The sequence below is a fragment of the Quercus lobata genome, chromosome 9 (assembly GCF_001633185.2).
Source record: "Quercus lobata isolate SW786 chromosome 9, ValleyOak3.0 Primary Assembly, whole genome shotgun sequence".
NCBI classification, from domain to species: domain Eukaryota; kingdom Viridiplantae; phylum Streptophyta; class Magnoliopsida; order Fagales; family Fagaceae; genus Quercus; species Quercus lobata.
Window position 1 is genome coordinate 21,216,404 of NC_044912.1, and position 20,305 is coordinate 21,236,708.

Genomic DNA, 20,305 nt, shown 5'->3' on the forward strand with positions numbered 1-20,305 from the left:
AAAAAACTTAGATTTGCATCATATGATGTAATTTGCATGTCCTACATCGCTAAGTCTATACTAACAAAACAAATATATTTAAGTTTTGACTTAATGTATCTAAAAAGTTCAATAAATATTTAATTAGCAACCAAATACCAAAATATTTATCAAAACATAAGGAAAATATTTTTAAGTTCTAAGTTCCAAATTTGAAATCCAAAATAAGTTAGCAAATGGAAACTAGCAAACTACAATATGAAATCCAAAAGTAAGATGAATATTAAGATAAAGTGAATATTTAATTATTCCTATTCTAAGGTTCTTATAACCACCGTCCTAAATTCCTAATCATCATCATTCATTTCATCATCTATGTAGACATTATATATTTGTATACTAGAGTTGTAAAAGATATCAAGATACAATTTCACACTCAACTATTCAAGTTATACCACTCAGCAACAATTAAAGAGTATACTCAAAAAAATCAATCAATCTATATACAAATACAAGCATAACTGATAAAATTATATATAAAAATTATATATATATATTTTAGTAATATTAGAACACAAATTAGTATATTGATCAAACAAATTTAATAATATTATAGCTTAAAATGCAGCAAAGCCAAGTCAAATTCTTCATTTAGAAATGATGAAACATTCTTTCATTTTGATTACAAGTGAACTAGAAACTAGAAAACATTTGCTTAGGTTGACATAATTTTATAAAATAAAAAATAAAAAGTCATACCATCACAACATGAAAAAATAAAAATCCTTAAAGCTTCATCAAAACAAAAAATTTATCCAAAAAAAAAAAAACAAAAAAATTATGTTTTTGGTAGGATCGGTAGGGTCGGTAGAATCCCATACGATCCTACACGATCCTACGTACGATCCTACCATTTTTACGATCCTAGTGCGATTTTAATCGTTTTGGTGAGGTGAGATCGTAAAATCGTGCAATCCTACGATCTAGATCGCAATTTTGACAACCATGCTTGGAAGTCAAAAAAAAAAAAAATTTGAGATTCTGTACTAAAATAGAGTTTCATTATGTTTTAAAACCGAAATGAAAATGGTCAGGCATTCAAGCAATAATAACATTCTTTGTGATACCTCTTATATTAGCTTAAACCCAACATTTCCCTCCCTCATTATCTGAGGAAAATGAAAAAAAAAAAAAGAAGAAAAAAGAGGAAGAGACTTTTCAAGACATAAATATTTAAGAGCGTCAACATCAGTATATGGAAATTTTTTTCCATTTTGCTCATCTAATAAAACTTATTTTTTTCTATTTTACACACCTATTTTTACAAAACCCCCAGTTTGTCTATCATACATATTTATTCAAATAAAATATTTATTTCTTTAACAGTATCATCTCTCTTACTAACCCAACACAACCCACACACGGTCATCTCTCATAGACTTGAAACAACCTAAACAACCACACAACCACCATCAAAACAATCGGAACCCACACAAGATCGACAGATCGGCGATGGAAAAGGGACGTGTTGGCCTACAACAGCAGCGATTCCATCAAGAACAGGAGGAATTTCCATTTTTGTTTCGAGTTTGACTTCATGGTTGTTAATTTCACAAAGAGAAAGGTTAGCCGAAATATCGGCCGAAATGGGAAGTGAGTTCAAGAATTTGAGGTGATTTGAGGCCGAAACTAAAGGAATTGAGAATTGGGTATCCCAGAAAACCCATAAGAGCATGAAGTTTTGGTGAGAAACATGAACATATCGGGCGAGAAAATCGGTTCGGACTTAGGGAAGAATGGAACGATTTGGAATTGCTATTATAGGCCAACAGATTGATAGCGTGGGTCGGTGAGAGAGTTGATCTGATGAAATGAGAGAGTTGATTGGTGAGAGTGAGGTGAGAAAGGAAATGAGGAAAAAAGAGTGAGGTGAGTCAGAGGTAGAAAGAGGAGAGAGAAAAAAAAGCATTTACACAGTGAATAGTAACTGTGCATATATGCACGGTTACTGTTCATTTACACAACCATAGTATATATTTGCAAATTTTTACAAAGACTGATGTAAATGTTTTTTGAGTTAAAATATACAAAATTGAGGACTTTTTGCATTTTACACATTTTTGCAACCACTGATGTGGTTACTCTAAGTTCTAGCATCTCCAACAAATTCTTTAAGTTTTTTTACTGTTTGAAGAGTAAACGATAAATTTTACTTTTAGCCTATCGAATTTTTTAAATACATTCAATAAATTTTCTACTATTTCTCCATCCCCTTTAAAATAATCATTTTTATCTATTTTTTATGTACTTGTTTCAACTTTTTTATTTGAGAGAGAGAGAGAGAGAGAGAGAGAGGGTTGAATATTTTATTCCAATAAATTCTTTTGCTAATGAACAGTAGCACTTTAGACAAAATGACTGACCGTTCTTAAGCAAAATACTCTTTGAACCTTGAAGAGACCGTTGGGGTTGTGTTTTTAGGTTTTACTCTCTATTTTTAGAGAGGATTTTAGTTTCAACTCATCTACTCTAAAAAGTGTCACTATAATGGGAGGAAAGAGGGTTCCCTTTCCTTCCAGACAGCATCCAAACAAGGAATGGTTTCTATCTCTCTCCATTCCCTTCCTCCCCATGGCCTTATCCAATGCACCCAGACGAGCTGTAACCATCAGCATAGAAATGTGTGAAGAATAAATACATAACACTGCACAGTGGTGGGATATCTTTAAACTGTTGAACATGCACACACACATGTAACCTCAATGGGTTTTAATAAAGAGCTAGCCTTGGTTAAGCCCACCATGGCATAATTCATCAAGTGGCCCACCAAGAAGTAAAATACAATGAACACCCTGACTCTGCTCCGGTACTGCCACAAGGTCTGGTTTTTGCACTGCATATATGTCAAAAAAATCTTCCGGGATTGGATGAAGGAAACTGCAACACTATTTAATCAACTGTGTCCCTTATTTAGTATTGGCATGATTCGCGAGAGAATGGTACATATTTTGAGGTCTGGCAGAAGAATAACCTATTGGCATTTAAGAGAGGAAAGAAGTTAACATTTAACAAAGCAACATGGTTGTGCTAAGCACATCAGAGAGGTAGTACAATATTGTCTATTGCTTGACCTGCTCACCTTTTGTTCCCCCAGCTCTGCATTTCTCTGCCAGCTTGACCCCAAACCCCCATGTGGATGACAGTTGGTTTTAACTCTCTTGGGAGATTTTGGACCCGCTTTTTATATTATCTTTTTCTCTGGTTACTGCTGCAACATTTATATTATATTGATTTTGTTAGCTTTTTGGAGTTGATTATGTTATGACTCACATTTAAAGCATTTGATTGATTTTGTTGCAAACTTGGTCTTTTTCTTCACCCGTCTTTTATAAATGTTTTGATTCAAGAGCATAAGAGGTTTTTTTTTTTTTTTTTTTTTTTTTTTTTTTAATTAATTAATTAATTTATTTATTTATAAATTTTTATATATATTAACAATAGCATTATTATCAGCAATCTATAATAGAAAAAAAAGTATAAAATTCACACAGTTTTGTCTTAAAATGACTTACATTAGTCTGTGTATAATTATGTAAATTTACAAATTTACTACAGTAATTGTGTAAGTTTATACCGATACTATTCATTTTACATTTAATTGATTATTATTTCTTTACGTATCTCGAGAATGAAAAAAGAGAGTGGATAATGGTTGTTGTGTATAAAGAAAAAAAATTTAAAAAAAATTAAGAAAAATTGTTATTTTAATAAAATGTAGTGTAAAATAGATAATTTGACCTAGGGTATTTTGAAAAGTAAGTATTTAAAATAGAAAAAATAGATTTTTATGCTAAAATAAATAGAAATTTTTTCACGAATTGATGCGAATACTTTAAGGAGAATTCAAACCGAACTTTTCTATGTTTATGGAACTGGATAACAGTGATTCAACCACAAGATTCTTGATGATATAGAAAACTTGTCTTATGGCGGTTGTAAGAGTCATTGGGTTTGAAGCTTATCTACCTTGTTTCTTGGGTGTTGAATTTGTCTACAAGTTATCATTACTCAACAATAATAAAAATGAAAAGAACAAACAATTTTAGGAGATAACTTAGTGCAAATGGTAAAGGAATTATTAGTTGAAACAAGTCACGTGGGGGGAGACCATGTGGATTGTTCAACTTTTAATTTCTTATTGCCTTTAACACATCATCAACTTTCTCATAAAAAAATCCATGTGAGTAGAATTTATTACTTTTTATTAATGATGAAATGCTATTAAAACCACGTCAGTTGAACTAATATAGCTGTTTTATTGAATATGTGGTTTGCTGCTTGGAAAATCTATTAACTCTGCTGTTAGTAGTTAGTACTACCAGAACCACCTCAGAGTTGTTCAACTTTGTTTTGATCTGCAACAAACAGCCAAATTGCAGACTTTTTCATAGATTTTGAGTCATCAGATTTGCTTTATTAGTAAGTTTTACGTTTTGCTTAGAATTTATTTTACTCAACATATACTTAAGAAGCAAATTTGGAATAGAACAATTTTTAATTATAAAGTTGTATAAAAGTACAAAATTGCAAATGTGAGTTTTAACAGAGGAACCAGTATCTACATATCTATGTCTTTATGATGGATTTGAAGTTGAGTTTGAAGCTTTATTCACCAATCCAAAGACTATTATAAGGATTTCAGTCATTTTGTGAACATTAGAGCCAAAGTAGCAAATGGCAAACAGTACATTTGTATAGCTCAATGACATTGTTTGATGTTTTTTACGAGGAGAACCAAGATTTAAATCTTCCCTTTGGACTTCTTGTAAGAATTCAATTAAAAAAAAAAAAAAGACAATGGCGCATTGTAGATTTTTACTAGCGCTGCTGCTACATGCATCCGTAGCAGATGTTCAAAAAATTATGTCATTTTACCACATCAAATGCCTACTTTATTATTTTACCACATCATTTTACAATATCTCATTTATCAGATATTTTATAATTCAATTCTATACATTAAAATAATATTTACTACACATTAAAATAATATTTACTACTCATCAACACAATAAACAAACAACAAATAATATACCACATATCTTCTGTACCGTGGCAAATTTGCCACGGTACTGTTCAATGTTGTAAAAAAAAAAAAACAATATACCACATCTACTAAATAGGCTAAAATTGGGTTTGGTGTGGGATATGTGCCAAATATTTTGCATTTGGCATATATCCCACATCTAGTGTGGGTGCTCTAAGTGCATAGTTTATAACATTTTTAAGTTCCAATCAAACCGGTTTGCGTACTTTAAACTAAACACAATTGAGCATCTTAAATGCTTTACGGCTGGATAAAAATGGCCAATTTCTGAATGTTTAATGTAGTACCCTTACTCCATAAATAAAAATTAAAAAAAAAAAAATTTTGTTGTACCCTTTACATTTACACACACAATAAAAAATTAAATAAAAATAAAAATTATTAATATCTTTGTATGTTGATAAAGAATAATTATCATGAACCAAACTAACTCAAAAATCTGACTTTTGAACAAAAAACAATGACAAAATATGTCAAAAATCTTATAACTCAATAATATTATTTGATTTTCCCATAAAAGAAAATTTTATTTTGAATCCTCATTTCTCACTTATTATAAACAAAAAAAAAAGGCATAGTATTTAAAAAATGACATATCTAATAGTATTTTCTAAATGATCTAATTCTCTATCGAACATAGAGGGAATTTGGCTTATGAATATACTCAAATGATGTATATGCAAGAAACATAAAGTAATAAACACATGATTTGGTAACAAAAAGGGAAAATCTATGAAGAACCTCTTTAAAGGAAAAACCACTCTAGAGACAAAGAATATCATAAAAAATATACTATAAATGTACAATTACAAATAGTTAAGACTCGAAACCTTTGTGATTCAGATTATCTATGCAACCTATGTAAACAATCTACTTCAAGGTTATCGATTCCGTACCGTACCAGCCAGTACGGCCAGAATATACCGTACTAGCCAGCAATCCGGTACGCTCGACCCTCCTGTTTCATACCAAAAAAAATACCTGCCGTACCGGAAAAAATCTCTATTGTGTTTTTTTTTTTTTTTTTAGTTGATGTTAAAGTTTAAAACTATGAATTATTTGTTCTTAATTGAAGTAATGTTTTATGGTAAACATGAATTTTTGAGGTATTTTTTTATGGTAAATAGAGATTTTGTGTGTGTATGTGTGTGTGTGTGTATATATATTAAATATATAAAATAGCGGTAAATCTGAAATGATACACCGATATTGACCGATATCCGAAATATATCGTACCGGTGGCCAAATCGGTACGGCTTCCGGTACGGTATTGACATCCTTGATCTACTTACCTTCTTACCATAGTATTCCCATAACTTAGGATGGCAACGCGGCAGGGTAGAGAAAACTTGCGCAAGGCAAGTTAGAGTTATTGTGCCATCCCTAATGAGGTGGCTTTAATATTAAAGAGGCAAAGATGAAACAGAATGGGAAAAGGCAATCATGAGAGAAAGAGAGAGTGTGTGTGTATTTTGGGAAAGAAGGGACGAGGGGGCAAGCAAAACCAATCCTTGCCCCATCCTCTCTTTGGTACGAGGTAAACCTAAGTAAAATAGAATGGGGTAGTGCGAGGTAGGATAGGGGTTTTTGTCATCCCTACCTAGAACCTCTAGAATCCTTCTATAATAATTTCCTTCAGATGAACCAAAACTTCAGGTGTATTGAAGGCACCTCCTTGAAGATTTCTCTATAGTGAACCTCAATGGAATAAAATTATGTGGTTCTAATATCTCAAACACATTTGGCTCACAATTCTTTGAAGCACAAGAAAAAAAGGCACAAGGTTTTCACTCTGAATATCACATATTATGGTCTCCTTTTTCTCTACTGAAATAACATGCAAAGTGTGATTTATATAGGTGCACAAAGAGGTAACACAAAATCAAATACAAAAAGGATTGGAAAAACAAATTTGAAATTGAATCTTCCCCGATCTTGCTCGATCAAGGGTCAGGTAAACTTCTCAAATCTTTAATGATTTGCTCCAGTGAGTTTCTTTGAAGGCACCTTTCATGTTTGCTTGGAAGAGCCTCAAGAGAGATCATAAATTCATTACATGAATAAATTTACAAGCAAATGTCATGAAATTGGCCTAACACTAAAAACCTAACAACAATTCCACATCTTCAGCCTTGATTCACTCAGATAAACCAAAACAAGTTTTATGTCTGTGCTGGCTCCATTTAATGGCTTCATTGGTAAACCATCTTTTAAATTAGAACAACAATCTAGTTCTAGTCCAACAAAGCAAAAATACAAGGGGAAAAATCAGTTTCAAAGAAATGGTCACAATCATACACATATCATGTTTCTTGAGCCTCATTGAGCATGTCAGATGTATCTCTTTTTCTTCGTTCATTTTTTGGTGTTTATTTGTTGCCTGTTCTGGGGAAAGGGACATATACTGATAAATGTTATGTGTACTAATTCACTCACATGTGTTGCAGATTTTACCAATTGGCGTACGTGGCAAAAAGTAAAAGCTGATAATGTGTAGAGGATAGAGTCATAGAGAGAGGTACAAAACCCATTGTAGATTGTACAAATATGTTATATGTGCATGCATTTTTCTTTTTTTTTTCTTATTTATTTTTTATGGTTAAGCTTTTTTCACATATATGAAAGATATGTATAGTCATGTAGAGACCAAACTTTGTCTTTATCTCGCACACTACATATAATGAACTAGTCTACTGGTAGGGTTTAAATTAAATTTATTACATAAAGGTACCAACTAGATTCTTGATGAAAAAAACAAAACAAAACAAGACTCTTGATATAATCCTCTGGCATCCTACCAAAATTTAGGTCTATATTTTATTAATTTTATCAAGGTTGGACAGGTTTGAAGGTGGAAGAAGCATTGCATGTCTAATAAAGCCATTAATATATATATATATATATAGAGAGAGAGAGAGAGAGAGAGAGAGAGAGATTGGGTTCAAGTTACACTACACATATTGTAACTTTAAGTAATATTACACTACTCAATACTTTTTAATTGAATGTGAATTTTAACAAATTTACCGTTGTATTACATTATCTTCGTGCATTCTCCATGCTTGCAAAATTTCAAGATGATTATATATCAATAGTCATATCATCAATCAATTATTTAAATTCAAGTTGTTTTAGTTTAAAATAATGAATAAAATATGAGTTTGTGGATTGAATGGTAAATAACAATTGTTGCATGAATAATGGTATGCATATTAAGAACATATAGAACTTATAATCCAACGGTGGAATTTTTAGTTATTGGATAGTGTAACATTGTTTAGAATTACACCAAGTGAAACTTGAACCCAACTCTATATATGTGTGTGGGGAAAGAAACATAGTCTGAACATATTTAGGAGTTTTGATTGATTAATTTTTGAAATCAATATAGAACTACAATACTACATATAGAACAATTACCTTTTTTTTTGGTTTGGATAATTTTGATAGTTGGAGAAGGAGGTTTTGAACTTTGAATATCCATGGAAAATAGCAGAAGATATTAATTGAAAAATTAGACACGAACACGAAAGTAGTATATAGAGTTTTTTAAATAAGCTTATAATATATTACATAACTAGAGTACCACTATAAAAGGGTCTAACTTTTGTAGTAGTAGTTTGGAGGGAGTTATAAGGACTGAAACTCTAACACACACAACCAATATAGGATAAACATCTCTATATATTGGAACTTGGAAGTGAGTAACGTAGGTTGGTTGTTACCATTAATATAAAGAAACAAATTATAGTAAAGAAGAGAATCTTAACATCGTTTAATATAAAATATACGTAATGGAGCATAATATTATTAATATGTCTTCAAGATGTTTATCGTTGCTTATTTTATTAATTTGTATGTTACCTGTTTAATTTTATATCTTTATTGATGAAATTCCAGCATTATTTTACCAATACTATGTATCAACAATACTATTTCTTATAAATACAATTCACTTATGAATTTTAAATGTTACATTATTCATCCTAAAATAAATGCAGTAAAATATTACAAAAATCAGTAATGTTTGTTTGAAGTTGTATCAATCAATCCTATATTTTTGTAATAGAAATACGTATGGATAAGGAAGAAAACCAATATCATCCTCCAATTTATGTGGATCCCCACAACAATTAGGACCAATTGTTTTCAAGGGGTCCTTGCACATGGCTTTCTGGTATTTTAATGATGCATGATGCAACATTATTTCTGTCTCACAAGATTTTATATCCTAAGCATTTTCACGTTCACTCAAATTATGCCAACAACCTTTAAAAAATCTCTCTCTCTCTCTCTCTCTCTCTCTCTCTCACACACACACACATGTGAGTATGTGACACATTTTTTTTTTTCCTTTTTCTTTTTGAATATGCTCAAACAAAGAAAAAAAAGATAAAGATAAAGACACCCATCAAACTAGTTTTACTTCCAAGAAAACTTCATTATACTAATAAGTTGATAAAGTTAAGAGTCAAAGGAGAAAAGGTTTTAATAAATGTATCCAAACTTTGGCTTACTCCCATCTCCTTAGGCAAAAGCCTAATTGAAGCTTAACTTTGTTTTTTTTGAGCTTGAAGTGAGAGCTAATTAAGACACATCAAGTATAGCTCTAACCTTACAAGACAAATATATGAGTATAGGTATAGCTGTAGTCAAAATCACTAAATCTTTTGTATGTTTGGTACAGGGCCACAGCTTTTATGTGAAGTGGTTACAAAGATTGGGTCAAGTAAATTATCGATATTGGTTTCATAGATCTAAGAAAAGTATGGTTTGCTTTCAGTGTGGGGTAGAGAGGGTTTCAATTTGTGTGAAATTTTGAAAATTTTGGCTATTACACACTTTTAATAAATACTCATTTTATGTTTGGGCCTTTGCAGCAATATTGTTGGACATTTAGTTGTTGGTGGTAGATATAGTTTTGATTTTTTTTATTTTTATAATTAGACTTTTTACCTAAAAAAAACCAAGTTGGTGTTTTTAAATTACAGAATTTTAAATCAATGAAAGTGGGTAAAATCTTCAAAGAGAATATAAACTTTAGTTTAGGAGATTTGGATAAGATGTGGAGAGTGTAATTTGGAATTATCTATGCCTATTCACTATTTTTTTTTTATAATATACTTAGAATTCTTTTTTAAGCAAAAGCAGCCTATCTTCTTATTGTAGTCTAAATAATGCTACAGTGCACTAATATATATTAATTAAAGTCTAATAATTGATCAATGGTGTCGGTCTCAAATTCCTGATGAGAACTCTGTTTCCAGCACCAAAAAGAGAAAGAAAGTAAGGGACCCTTCTTCGGATTATTTAATGTAATTTAAGCATTTTTTTAAGGAGTAGCATTAGCTCCACAGTTTTTAGGCCACAAGAATATCACATTCTTGCTTGATTAGTTGCTTTCGCAACTGGTACAATAGTTAGGTTCAATTTATGATTGTTCTGACCTTTGGCCCATTTTATAAACCAATGGCTTTAACTTAGGGTATTTGAAAATGGATTAAATTTGAATTCGAAGTTTTCACATAAATGGTGCATAATGTCATGTAAGAGGAAGTTAGTTGAGGATTTAATTCTTGATGTAGACAAAAAATAAATAAAAAGAAAGAAGGAATCAAAGTTAAACTTTCTCCAATTTATGCCCAGATAAATATCCACATATGAAAAGTAATTAAGACTACCAGGTTAATCAAGACAAATTATTAGGTCTATTGAAAGACTGCTAAGATGGTCCTTTTAACCAATAAAACATTGTCATTCATGCAAATGCGACATCACCAAGTGATTTTTTTTTTTTAAATTTCTTGTGTTGATTAGGAAGTTGACTCACACATTTGCATAAGTGGCATTATTTTACTAGCTCGAATGACTACTTCAACAGTCCTCCAATAAACCTAATAATTTCTCATTAATCACAAACAACTTTATACCTCCATAATACTCTTTACGTTTCTCCAATATGAGATTTCAAATTTCCCTTGCCTGTAAGCAAAAAATTTTACATTAGGTTTAAATTTGTTGCAACCATCCTCTTTTTCTAGTTTTGAAACAATTAATTTAGTTTTTTTAATGGTGAGAATGGAGATTCATTAAGAAGCACAAATCAAATGGAAAGTTCAAATTCAGAAATAACTAGGTTTAAAACTAGTGTACAAATTATAATATATAGAACAAAGTGAGCTTTTGCATAATCACTTTTTACTATACACCCTTCATCTTATTCTTTATTTTAAATACATTATATTAAAATAATCTTTTTTCTTTCTCAACAAACTCAATCAAACAATCACATCATTTAAAAATCATCTTTTTTATCTGATCAAAAGAGTTCCAAGGAGAGAGAAAAGAGTTAATAAAAAAACTAAGGAAAAGTTTTACATAACCTACAATGCTTGTGTATATTTAGATAACCACCGTAGCATTGTGTTTAATTTTATGCAAAATAAAGGAACATATGGAACTAGTTTTTTTTCCCCTTTTTAGTTACAATGTTATCAATTTTGCATTTCTAAGAGTTTTACATAACTTGATGAGAATGCTTATCGAAGTTGGTGGGAAATTAACACTAACACTTTGTTGATGGCCATTTCGGAAGCCCAAGTGGAAGGGAGAAGCCCAGCAACACGGACAAAAAAGAGTTGGCAAACGGATAAAAAACCCATTAAGCCCAAGTGACAGGAATAACGGATCACAGGCTCATGAGATAAACAAATGGGTCTTGAGGAGGTAAATGGGCTTAAAGGAGCCCAGAAAGAGAGAAAAAGCAAACCATGGGCAGTATATGATGTGGAAAAGTGAGAATGGGCCACGACAGGTCCAAAGTAATGAAAGCAAAGAAAGTAAGGGGTTGATGGCAAGCCCATGAACCCCAAGGATAAGGAATAATGTAATAGGGCCAGGGAAGCCCAAAGAATTTAGTAAAAGCTCATGATAATGCAAAGTTAAGAAAATGGCCAAGGAAGCCCAAGGGAAGCAAACGGGCCTGGAACGCCCAAGGGAAAACAAATAGGACACAGGAGCTCGCCAGTGATGTAACAAAAGAATCAATGGCCTTGCTGGGCCATTAGGAGAAGAATAAACGGCAGGCCTAAAGAAACCCAGCCAGATTGAGGCAAAACAATTTCGTAGCAAGAATGATAGAGTGGTATGGCAAGAGGTGGTTGCAGGAAAAATGGTGGGCTGAAGAAAAAGCAAAGCCCACCATCAAGCAAGGCCTAATCCCAAATAGGGCAAGCCATAAAAGGAAAGGGAAACCAGAAAATAGTCAAGAACGGACGGCAGACTAAGCAGGCCAACCATGGCAGATGCATTAGCAATAGACAGATTTTGGACATACATGAAAGAGAGGCACGCGCAAGGCCCAAACCTCACTAGCCTGTACCTAGCCAATACAAGACACGGTGAGGTCATAGGTCAAAGGTAAGAGGGCATGGTTTGACGGTGGGGAGAGAGGAAAACCTATTTTGAGGTTCCTACTAGGGCTCTTTTGGGAGAACTATCCTGCTGGGATGACATACCACTTAAAGGGGCAAAACTGAGCTGGAACCACTAGGTGCATGCCATGAGGGATAGGGAGAAAGAAGGCACCCACACCGTAGCAAGAAAGGGTGCCACGACAAACAAAAAACAAAATAGCTTTCTTTTGTCTGGCAATGGGGAGTGGCACATAGACAGACCAGTGGTGGTCGGTAGGTACACCCATACCAGACAAAGGTGGTTAAGGGCTAAAATAGTAAAATTCAATCATGGCAGGCACTATAAAGAGGCCCTTGCCATGTGCAGATAAGGGGACGAAAAGCACCATAGTATTGAAAACTTGAAAACTAGGAAATAGAAAAACAAGGATTAAGAAAAAGAAGTAGAAAGAAAAAGATAAGAAAGGGGAATATTAGAAAAGAATGAAAGAAAAAGATAGAGAGTTAGAACGGTAGGCATGTACCAATAGGTTAATTCTCTCTCTCCCTCTCAAAATCTTGCTCTCTGCCAGAAACAAAGAGTGTTCTTGTGTGCCAACCATTCAGGTCCGCTTCCCTCAAAGTGATTAATTTCCACGGTAGGATCTCTCTAAGAGATTATTCACTTTGAGAAGAGGCGTTCTTCCCTCTTTGGTTTTGGTCCTGCGGATCAGACTTGATCTGATTTATTTCCTCTCTCAATCAACTCATATACCACCCCCTTATTCCCTTTACTTTTCTTATAAAATAATTGTTGTTAAACTGTGATTATCTTTTTCTTAAGTAGGGATTATCTGTTTACCTTAATAAAGATCTCAAAGTATTTTATTGTATTGTTATTATCATATCTGCCTACTGCAATCCATCTGAAACAGTTCTGCCCGCTGTAAGCGTGCTTCTGGCAGATGGGGCATAGTTTGCGCACAAGCTGGACCAAATTGAGTTGCAGTTGGACCGGTCTCAACTCTCATACTTAGAATACTTGGGCCCAATACAGCAGGAGGCAGCCCAGCCCACTTTAATCACAAAAGGCCCACTACACACTTTTAATAACACTCTTAAAAAAAATAAAATAGAAGAAGAATATAAGATCTCTTTTTGTTTTCTTATTTCTTCACTTTTGGTTTGGAATTGTGATGCTCCATATTGATCATATATTGATTAAGCATGCTTTATATGGATGTGTTATAAGTCTTACATTAGGTATTTACTAGGTTGGTTCAAGCTTTATATACAACTATAAAGAGTCTTAGTTGTGACTAAACTAGTTATTTTGGAGTATATCGTATGTGGCTAGTGCTTTTCTTCAAGTCATTAAAAACTTAAAATACCACTTTGTTAGAAGTTGGCATTCACACACTTACACTCACACATCACTCACAAAGAAAGAGACTCATGCTCCTAATGGAAGATAGAATTAATGGATATAAGACTTATAAGGATATATACTACACCATTTAACCTTAACTTCCATCACCCATATCGTCGATTGAGTATTCCAAAAAGAAAAAAAAAAACTCGACATCATGCATGACATCTTAGTCTTTTGTCTATATAAATGAAGTTGATGGTTTACAAAAGAGTTATTATCAAGAGCGGACATCATAGGTTAAATTCTCTTAAAAAAAAAAAAAAAAAACTTCAAGACATCTTAGTTTTCTTATATATATATATATATATATATACACACACTTACATAATACAACCCACATATTTAAATAAGCAACGCAAACAAAGTTGCATATATAGTTTTAGAAAATTATTTCCCCAAACCAACAACTTGAATTATTTCCCATCAGTGTCTTCTTTCTAAAAAAAAAAAAAAGCTTCAAGACATTGTAGTCTTCTTTTATATATATATACACACACACATACATAATACAACCCATATATTTAAATAAGCAACGCAAACAAAGTTACATATATAATTTTAGAAAATTATTTCCCCAAACCAACAACTTGAATTATTTCCAATCAGTGTCTTCTTTCTAAAAAAAAAAAAAGCTTCAAGACATCATAGTCTTCTTTTATATATATATATACACACACATACATAATACAACCCATATATTTAAATAAGCAACGCAAACAAAGTTACATATATAGTTTTAGAAAATTATTTCCCCAAACCAGCAACTTGAATTATTTCCAATCAGTGTCTTCTTTCTAATGATTAAGATACAAAAATGCGACCTCTTTTTTAATAATCATATAATTTATCTACAAAGATTCGTGACTCTAATCCTATTCCATTTTAAAGAGAGCTCATTTAATGTGTACAGTTATTATACATTGTTAGCTCACTTGTAATTAGTTGCTAATGGTTTAACCTTTTAGGATTGATGCTTCACCAATATGCATGGTATCAAAGTCTTTGTCCATAAGTCATGAGATTTTCATGAGTTCGATCTTATCATTCATTTGCTAGAATTGTCTTCTTTTGCTTTAGACACGCAAGGGCTACATTCTGTCAAATTTTTTTGCCGGGTTTGCATTAGATGAGATTTGCCAAGTACATATTTCACTTCACATGCAAATATTAATAATTCAGAAAAATATATATGCAAATATTAGTAGAGCCATGAGGCTTTGATGACAAAGTTATGAATATCATAAAAGTGTTTCAGTTTGATTGTAAAAACAATTTATTTAAATTCTTGTCATTACCTATGTAATGTTTTAAGATTTTATATATCAGGTATAATTTTAAATAATGTTATATCACCTAATAACTTTTTTATTGGATTAATTTTTCAAAAATCTCACTGTTGAGTTACATGTTTTCTATATTCTTAACATGCATACCAAATTTCATGTCAATTGAAAACTATTTACAATTCAATCTAGAAACTCATCTTTTATAAACAATTTTAATTAAATACGAAAAATTGTAATTTAAATATTTAATCAATAACATAGTTATTAAAATTACAAAAAAAAATGTTAAGATTTCATATTTTTTGAAACTACTTGAACTAGGTTGAAAGAGATAGTACAATCCAAAATAGTCGATATTTAAATCAATATATTTCAAGGGTGTAAGTTTTGATTCATTTTGCTTAATTAGTAAAAAATTTTATTGTCAAATAAATGTAGGGTTTAATCTTTGTTTATATCAAAAATTAATGTGTGTTTCAAGGGGATTAAGTATCGGTTACTGATCTTCCTCAAAAAAAGTATCGGTTACTGACCAAAATTTTTTTATCAGTTTGCAACAGGAAATATATAGTGGGATCCATCTGGTAATACACGTGTTGCATGAAGAATGCATTCTTTATCAAAATTGTAAGAAAAGATAGAAGTGGTACCTTATTGGCTAAAATTAATCATACCCGAAAAAGGACAAACTATCTGAATTGTTCCTCAAAGAAATGAGAGGCTGTGGGGGCCAAAGGCCCAAATCCTTGCTCATGTCTGATACATCATATCTTCTCTCTCTCTCTCTCTCTTCTTCTTTTTTATTTATTTTTTAACTCAAAAATGGGTAAAGGAGGTGATTAATGTGACTTTCTTGCTTGGGCGGGACTATTATAGCACCCTATCTGCTCTTGAGTAAGACTATACTCTCAATCTATGAAAAACTCAATTATTATATTTTAGACCATTTAGAATAGAGACTAATATATCATTTCACCACTATAATAAGAGTTTTTACAATTACCACGTAAATTTACCACTATAATAAGAGATTTTACAATTACCACGTAAATTTTGTGTTGCAACCTCCTTAACTCAAAGTCTCACCTAATTGAATATCATCTCATTATTTCAATCATTTGCGACACCATGAAGAAAAATCTGGATGTGTTTTGGTTGCAAGTCAGTTTCCCACCATACAAAAGGGTGGTTCTTACTTTCTTTGCCATGCCCAATTGGATATCAGCATTGCTTATTACGCCATGTAAATAAAAAAGACTGGGTTAAGAACTTAAATGTAACACCCATAACATAGAAATTTTGTGATTAGTAACTTAAAAGAGTATCAGAATTGGGTTTGAAAAGGATTTCAACATAATATTCCTTGAAGTCAGATTCCTTGGTGGTGGCACTTCTATATCTCAACCTTGGCCTAAGGTCAAGTTTGAAGGGACTCATCATTTATGTATGATTTGAAGTTTTGAACTTTGAAGGGAGGGTTTTTAATTTTGAGTACCAACTTTATTGGTACTTTAATTTGAGATTAACATTTTTTATTTATTTAAATCCATTTAGTCTAATACTCCAGTATATAATTAAGAAAATTTAATACAGCTGGATATATATAATATTAAAAAATATGTAAATAGTTAAATTAATGTTGTGCTTGTGTGTCCCAAAGAAGGGGGAAAATACATAAAGTCTGCACATGTCAGTAGATACAAAAGGTCAGATTTAGTTGCTGCAGCTCATAAGGTACATATGGTATTCATGGAAGTGAGCTACAGATTGTAATTGTTTAAGTCTCAGTCTCATCTCCTCTCACTTTCTCCAATTAAAATTAATTTGCAAAAGAGAGATTTTTTTTTTTTTTTTTTTTTGATATAGCTCATTGTTTAAGTACTTTTCAACAAGTTCACAAAGAAAAAAAGATCCTTCCCATCTTATTCCCTGGGGGAAAACTAAAAACCAAAAAAGTTTCAAGTACAATTTTTTAAAAGAGACAAAATAGGAGATCTACATATGTCCTTCAAAAACAAAATAGTAGATATGTTATCAAAAAAAAAAAAAGTAGATATACATCTGCCCTTGAAATATTTTGACTAACTATTGATTTTGAATGAAATAAAAAAAAATATATATATATATATATATATATATCAGGGAAATTTTATGAATAATGTATCATTAATGTGTTCCCAAAAAAAAAAATCATTAATGCATACAAATTCAGATTTTGAATTAATGAATAAAATTTAAAGGAGAAAATTAAAACTAAAATTAACAAAGGAAAAATGAAAAAAAAAAAAAAAATGGTTGGTTGCTCCTAATTCACAAAACCTGGTGAGATTTCAAATATCAATAGACACATACACACAAAAAGATAAAAAGGAATACCATAGCATAAGTTTTCACCTTTCACCATGGAAAATGTTTTCCCACCAATTTTGGGCAAAAGATAATTATGTGGATAATGTGTTTGAAGCCACATTCGAATTCGATACAGATTTTTATGAAAACGTTTATTTTGGGTATGCAATTCACATGTGAAACCCACCAACCATAATACTAATAGGACTACGTGGACCTAGCTGTCATATTCAAATCCAACTGTAACTAAAGGAATGGGAGGTCTTTTGAACAGCTTTCAATTTCATATACAGAAGAACAAGAGCCTACAAATATCTTATAATTAAATGGTTTATCTGTTTGTGTTTATAATCACCATTCCTTTTCCCTTAAAAGCCCTTTTATTTTTAACCATACAATTGTCAGAACAATTCCTCAATGCAAAGCCTAGAGAACTCATATATGAACATGGTTGGATCCAGCTTTTTGTTTGTTTATTTATTAAAAGTTCGTTTTTTAGTGATTTTTTTTTTTTTTTAATTTTGATTAGTTAAAACCATCAAATTGATTAATTTTTGTTCATGGACTCAATGAGTTACTATTAAGTATTAACTAAAAGTAATAGCAATTCATGCAAAACAATTTCCATGTAAAATTATAAGACCTCCGGCTGAAATTATATCATCATCATTTATTTAATTATTGTCACCAAAACATTCACAACAAAACTAATATTATATAAGTTTATGTCAAAATGATATGATATGAAATACTATTTTTTTTTTTTTATAGAGAAATATCATATACTATCTAATAAAGTTGTGTACATATTTTGGTTGTGCTAAGTGAATGTCCTCTCATTTTCTTTTTCTTTTTCTCCTTATGTCATATGGTGCACTATAACGTTTATAAGTATATCAAAATAATTAATATAGTTGTTCTAGGTGAAATCTCTATCGTCAACATTTCAAAATGTTTAAATATATTACTTTGATTAAAATTCTACTACCAAAAGTTTCTTGAAATTTAAAAGAGGGTTGATTAATTATATGATATTATTTTAATAGCTTACCATAATTTTTTTTTTTTTGGAGAAAAATTCAACCTATGACGTCCGCTTCTAATAATAGCTCTTTACCATTAGACCAAAATACCAATCGATTTTTGGTGTAGGTGGGGATTGAACCCCAAATCTCTTATTTAACTATCAGAGATTTTACTAGTTGAGTTAACTGGAACCCACAGCCTACCATAATTTTAATAATGAAAGTTGGGTTGTATATGTTGTACTTATACTATGTGGCTCGATGCAAGTATTATAAATACATTAAAACTATGAACATGTTTAATTCAAGTGAAATTTTATTGTCTAAGATTTAATAGATTAAAATACCACTCTAATTAAAACTCAGTTATCAAAATGTCTTGATTTGGTGATAAAAAACTATTATCAGGAGCGGACATTATAGGTTGAAACTATTCAAAAAAAAGTTATCCAAATGTCTCAACAATAAATTTGTTTCATTATTTATTTTAAATTACTTTATAATCTACTATAATGTTGATTTTTTTTTTATAAAATTTAAAATTTAAGTCCAACCAAACAAGCTATCATTGGGTAAAGTGGAGTACCATGTGTAAACCAAAGGGGGAAGGAGGTATGGGCTTTAAAGATTTAGCTTTGTTTAATGATGCACTTTTGGCGAAACAAGCTTGGCGGCTCCTACATAATGACCGGTCACTCTTTTACCGAGTTTTTAAAGAAATTTTTTTTCCTCATTGGTCAATCTTGGAAGCCTCGGATTCTGCCAAGGGATCTTATGCTTACCGAAGTATTTTGCATGGAAGAGAAGTGCTGAAGAATGGAGCAAGGTGGCGAGTGGGTAATGGAGAAGATATTAGCATTTGGGGTACTGCCTGGCTTCCATCCACCTCTGACCTGAAAGTTAATAACCCCATGGGAATTGATTTCCCAGAAATCAAAGTCAGCTCTTTGATCAATTCACATACACGAAGCTAGGATGTGGATTTGTTGAAGGCTTTATTCAGACCAGAGGAGGCACAATTGATCAGTGGCATCCCACTAGGAAGTGCATCAGCCAGAGATAAGGTGATTTGGCCTCATACTCAATCTGGGATATACACAGTAAAGTCAGGTTATTATTTCCTTTCCCTGGACTGAGATTTGTTGGATGGTGGATCATACATTCCTACCCCTTCAAAGAAGCCTTGGAAATTTATTTGGAGCATGTTAGTCCCAAGCAAGGTCCGGAATTTCTTGTGGAGGGCAGTAAAGAATGCTATACCAGTCAAGACCAGCTTAGTTCAGAGGAAGGTATTGACAGAGGAGACTTGTGATCAATGCAAAATGCAACCCGAGAATGTATTACATGCTTTGTGGTCGTGGTCTTGCCTTGATGAGGTGTGGATGTCCAATCGAGTTTGGAGTTTCAGGAACACAATGATTTTTTCAAATTTCCAGCAACTTATACTTCATGTTATTGAAGCAGACCTGGACCTGGAAGTGTTCTCCATGGTGGTGTGGTCCTTATGGCATAGATAGAATCAAGTTAGAGTTGGTAAGGCAGTCCTTCCACTCGGGCAGACCCTCGCTTGGGTTCAACAGCAATTGCAGGACTATTATCAAGCCCAGCTAGTGAAATCAGCCCCACCACAGACTACTCCTCACTCAAATACTCGGTGGACCCCTCCCTCTGGTCGCACGTTGAAAGTAAACTATGATGGAGCAATTTTTCGTGAAACTAGTGAAGCCGGATTA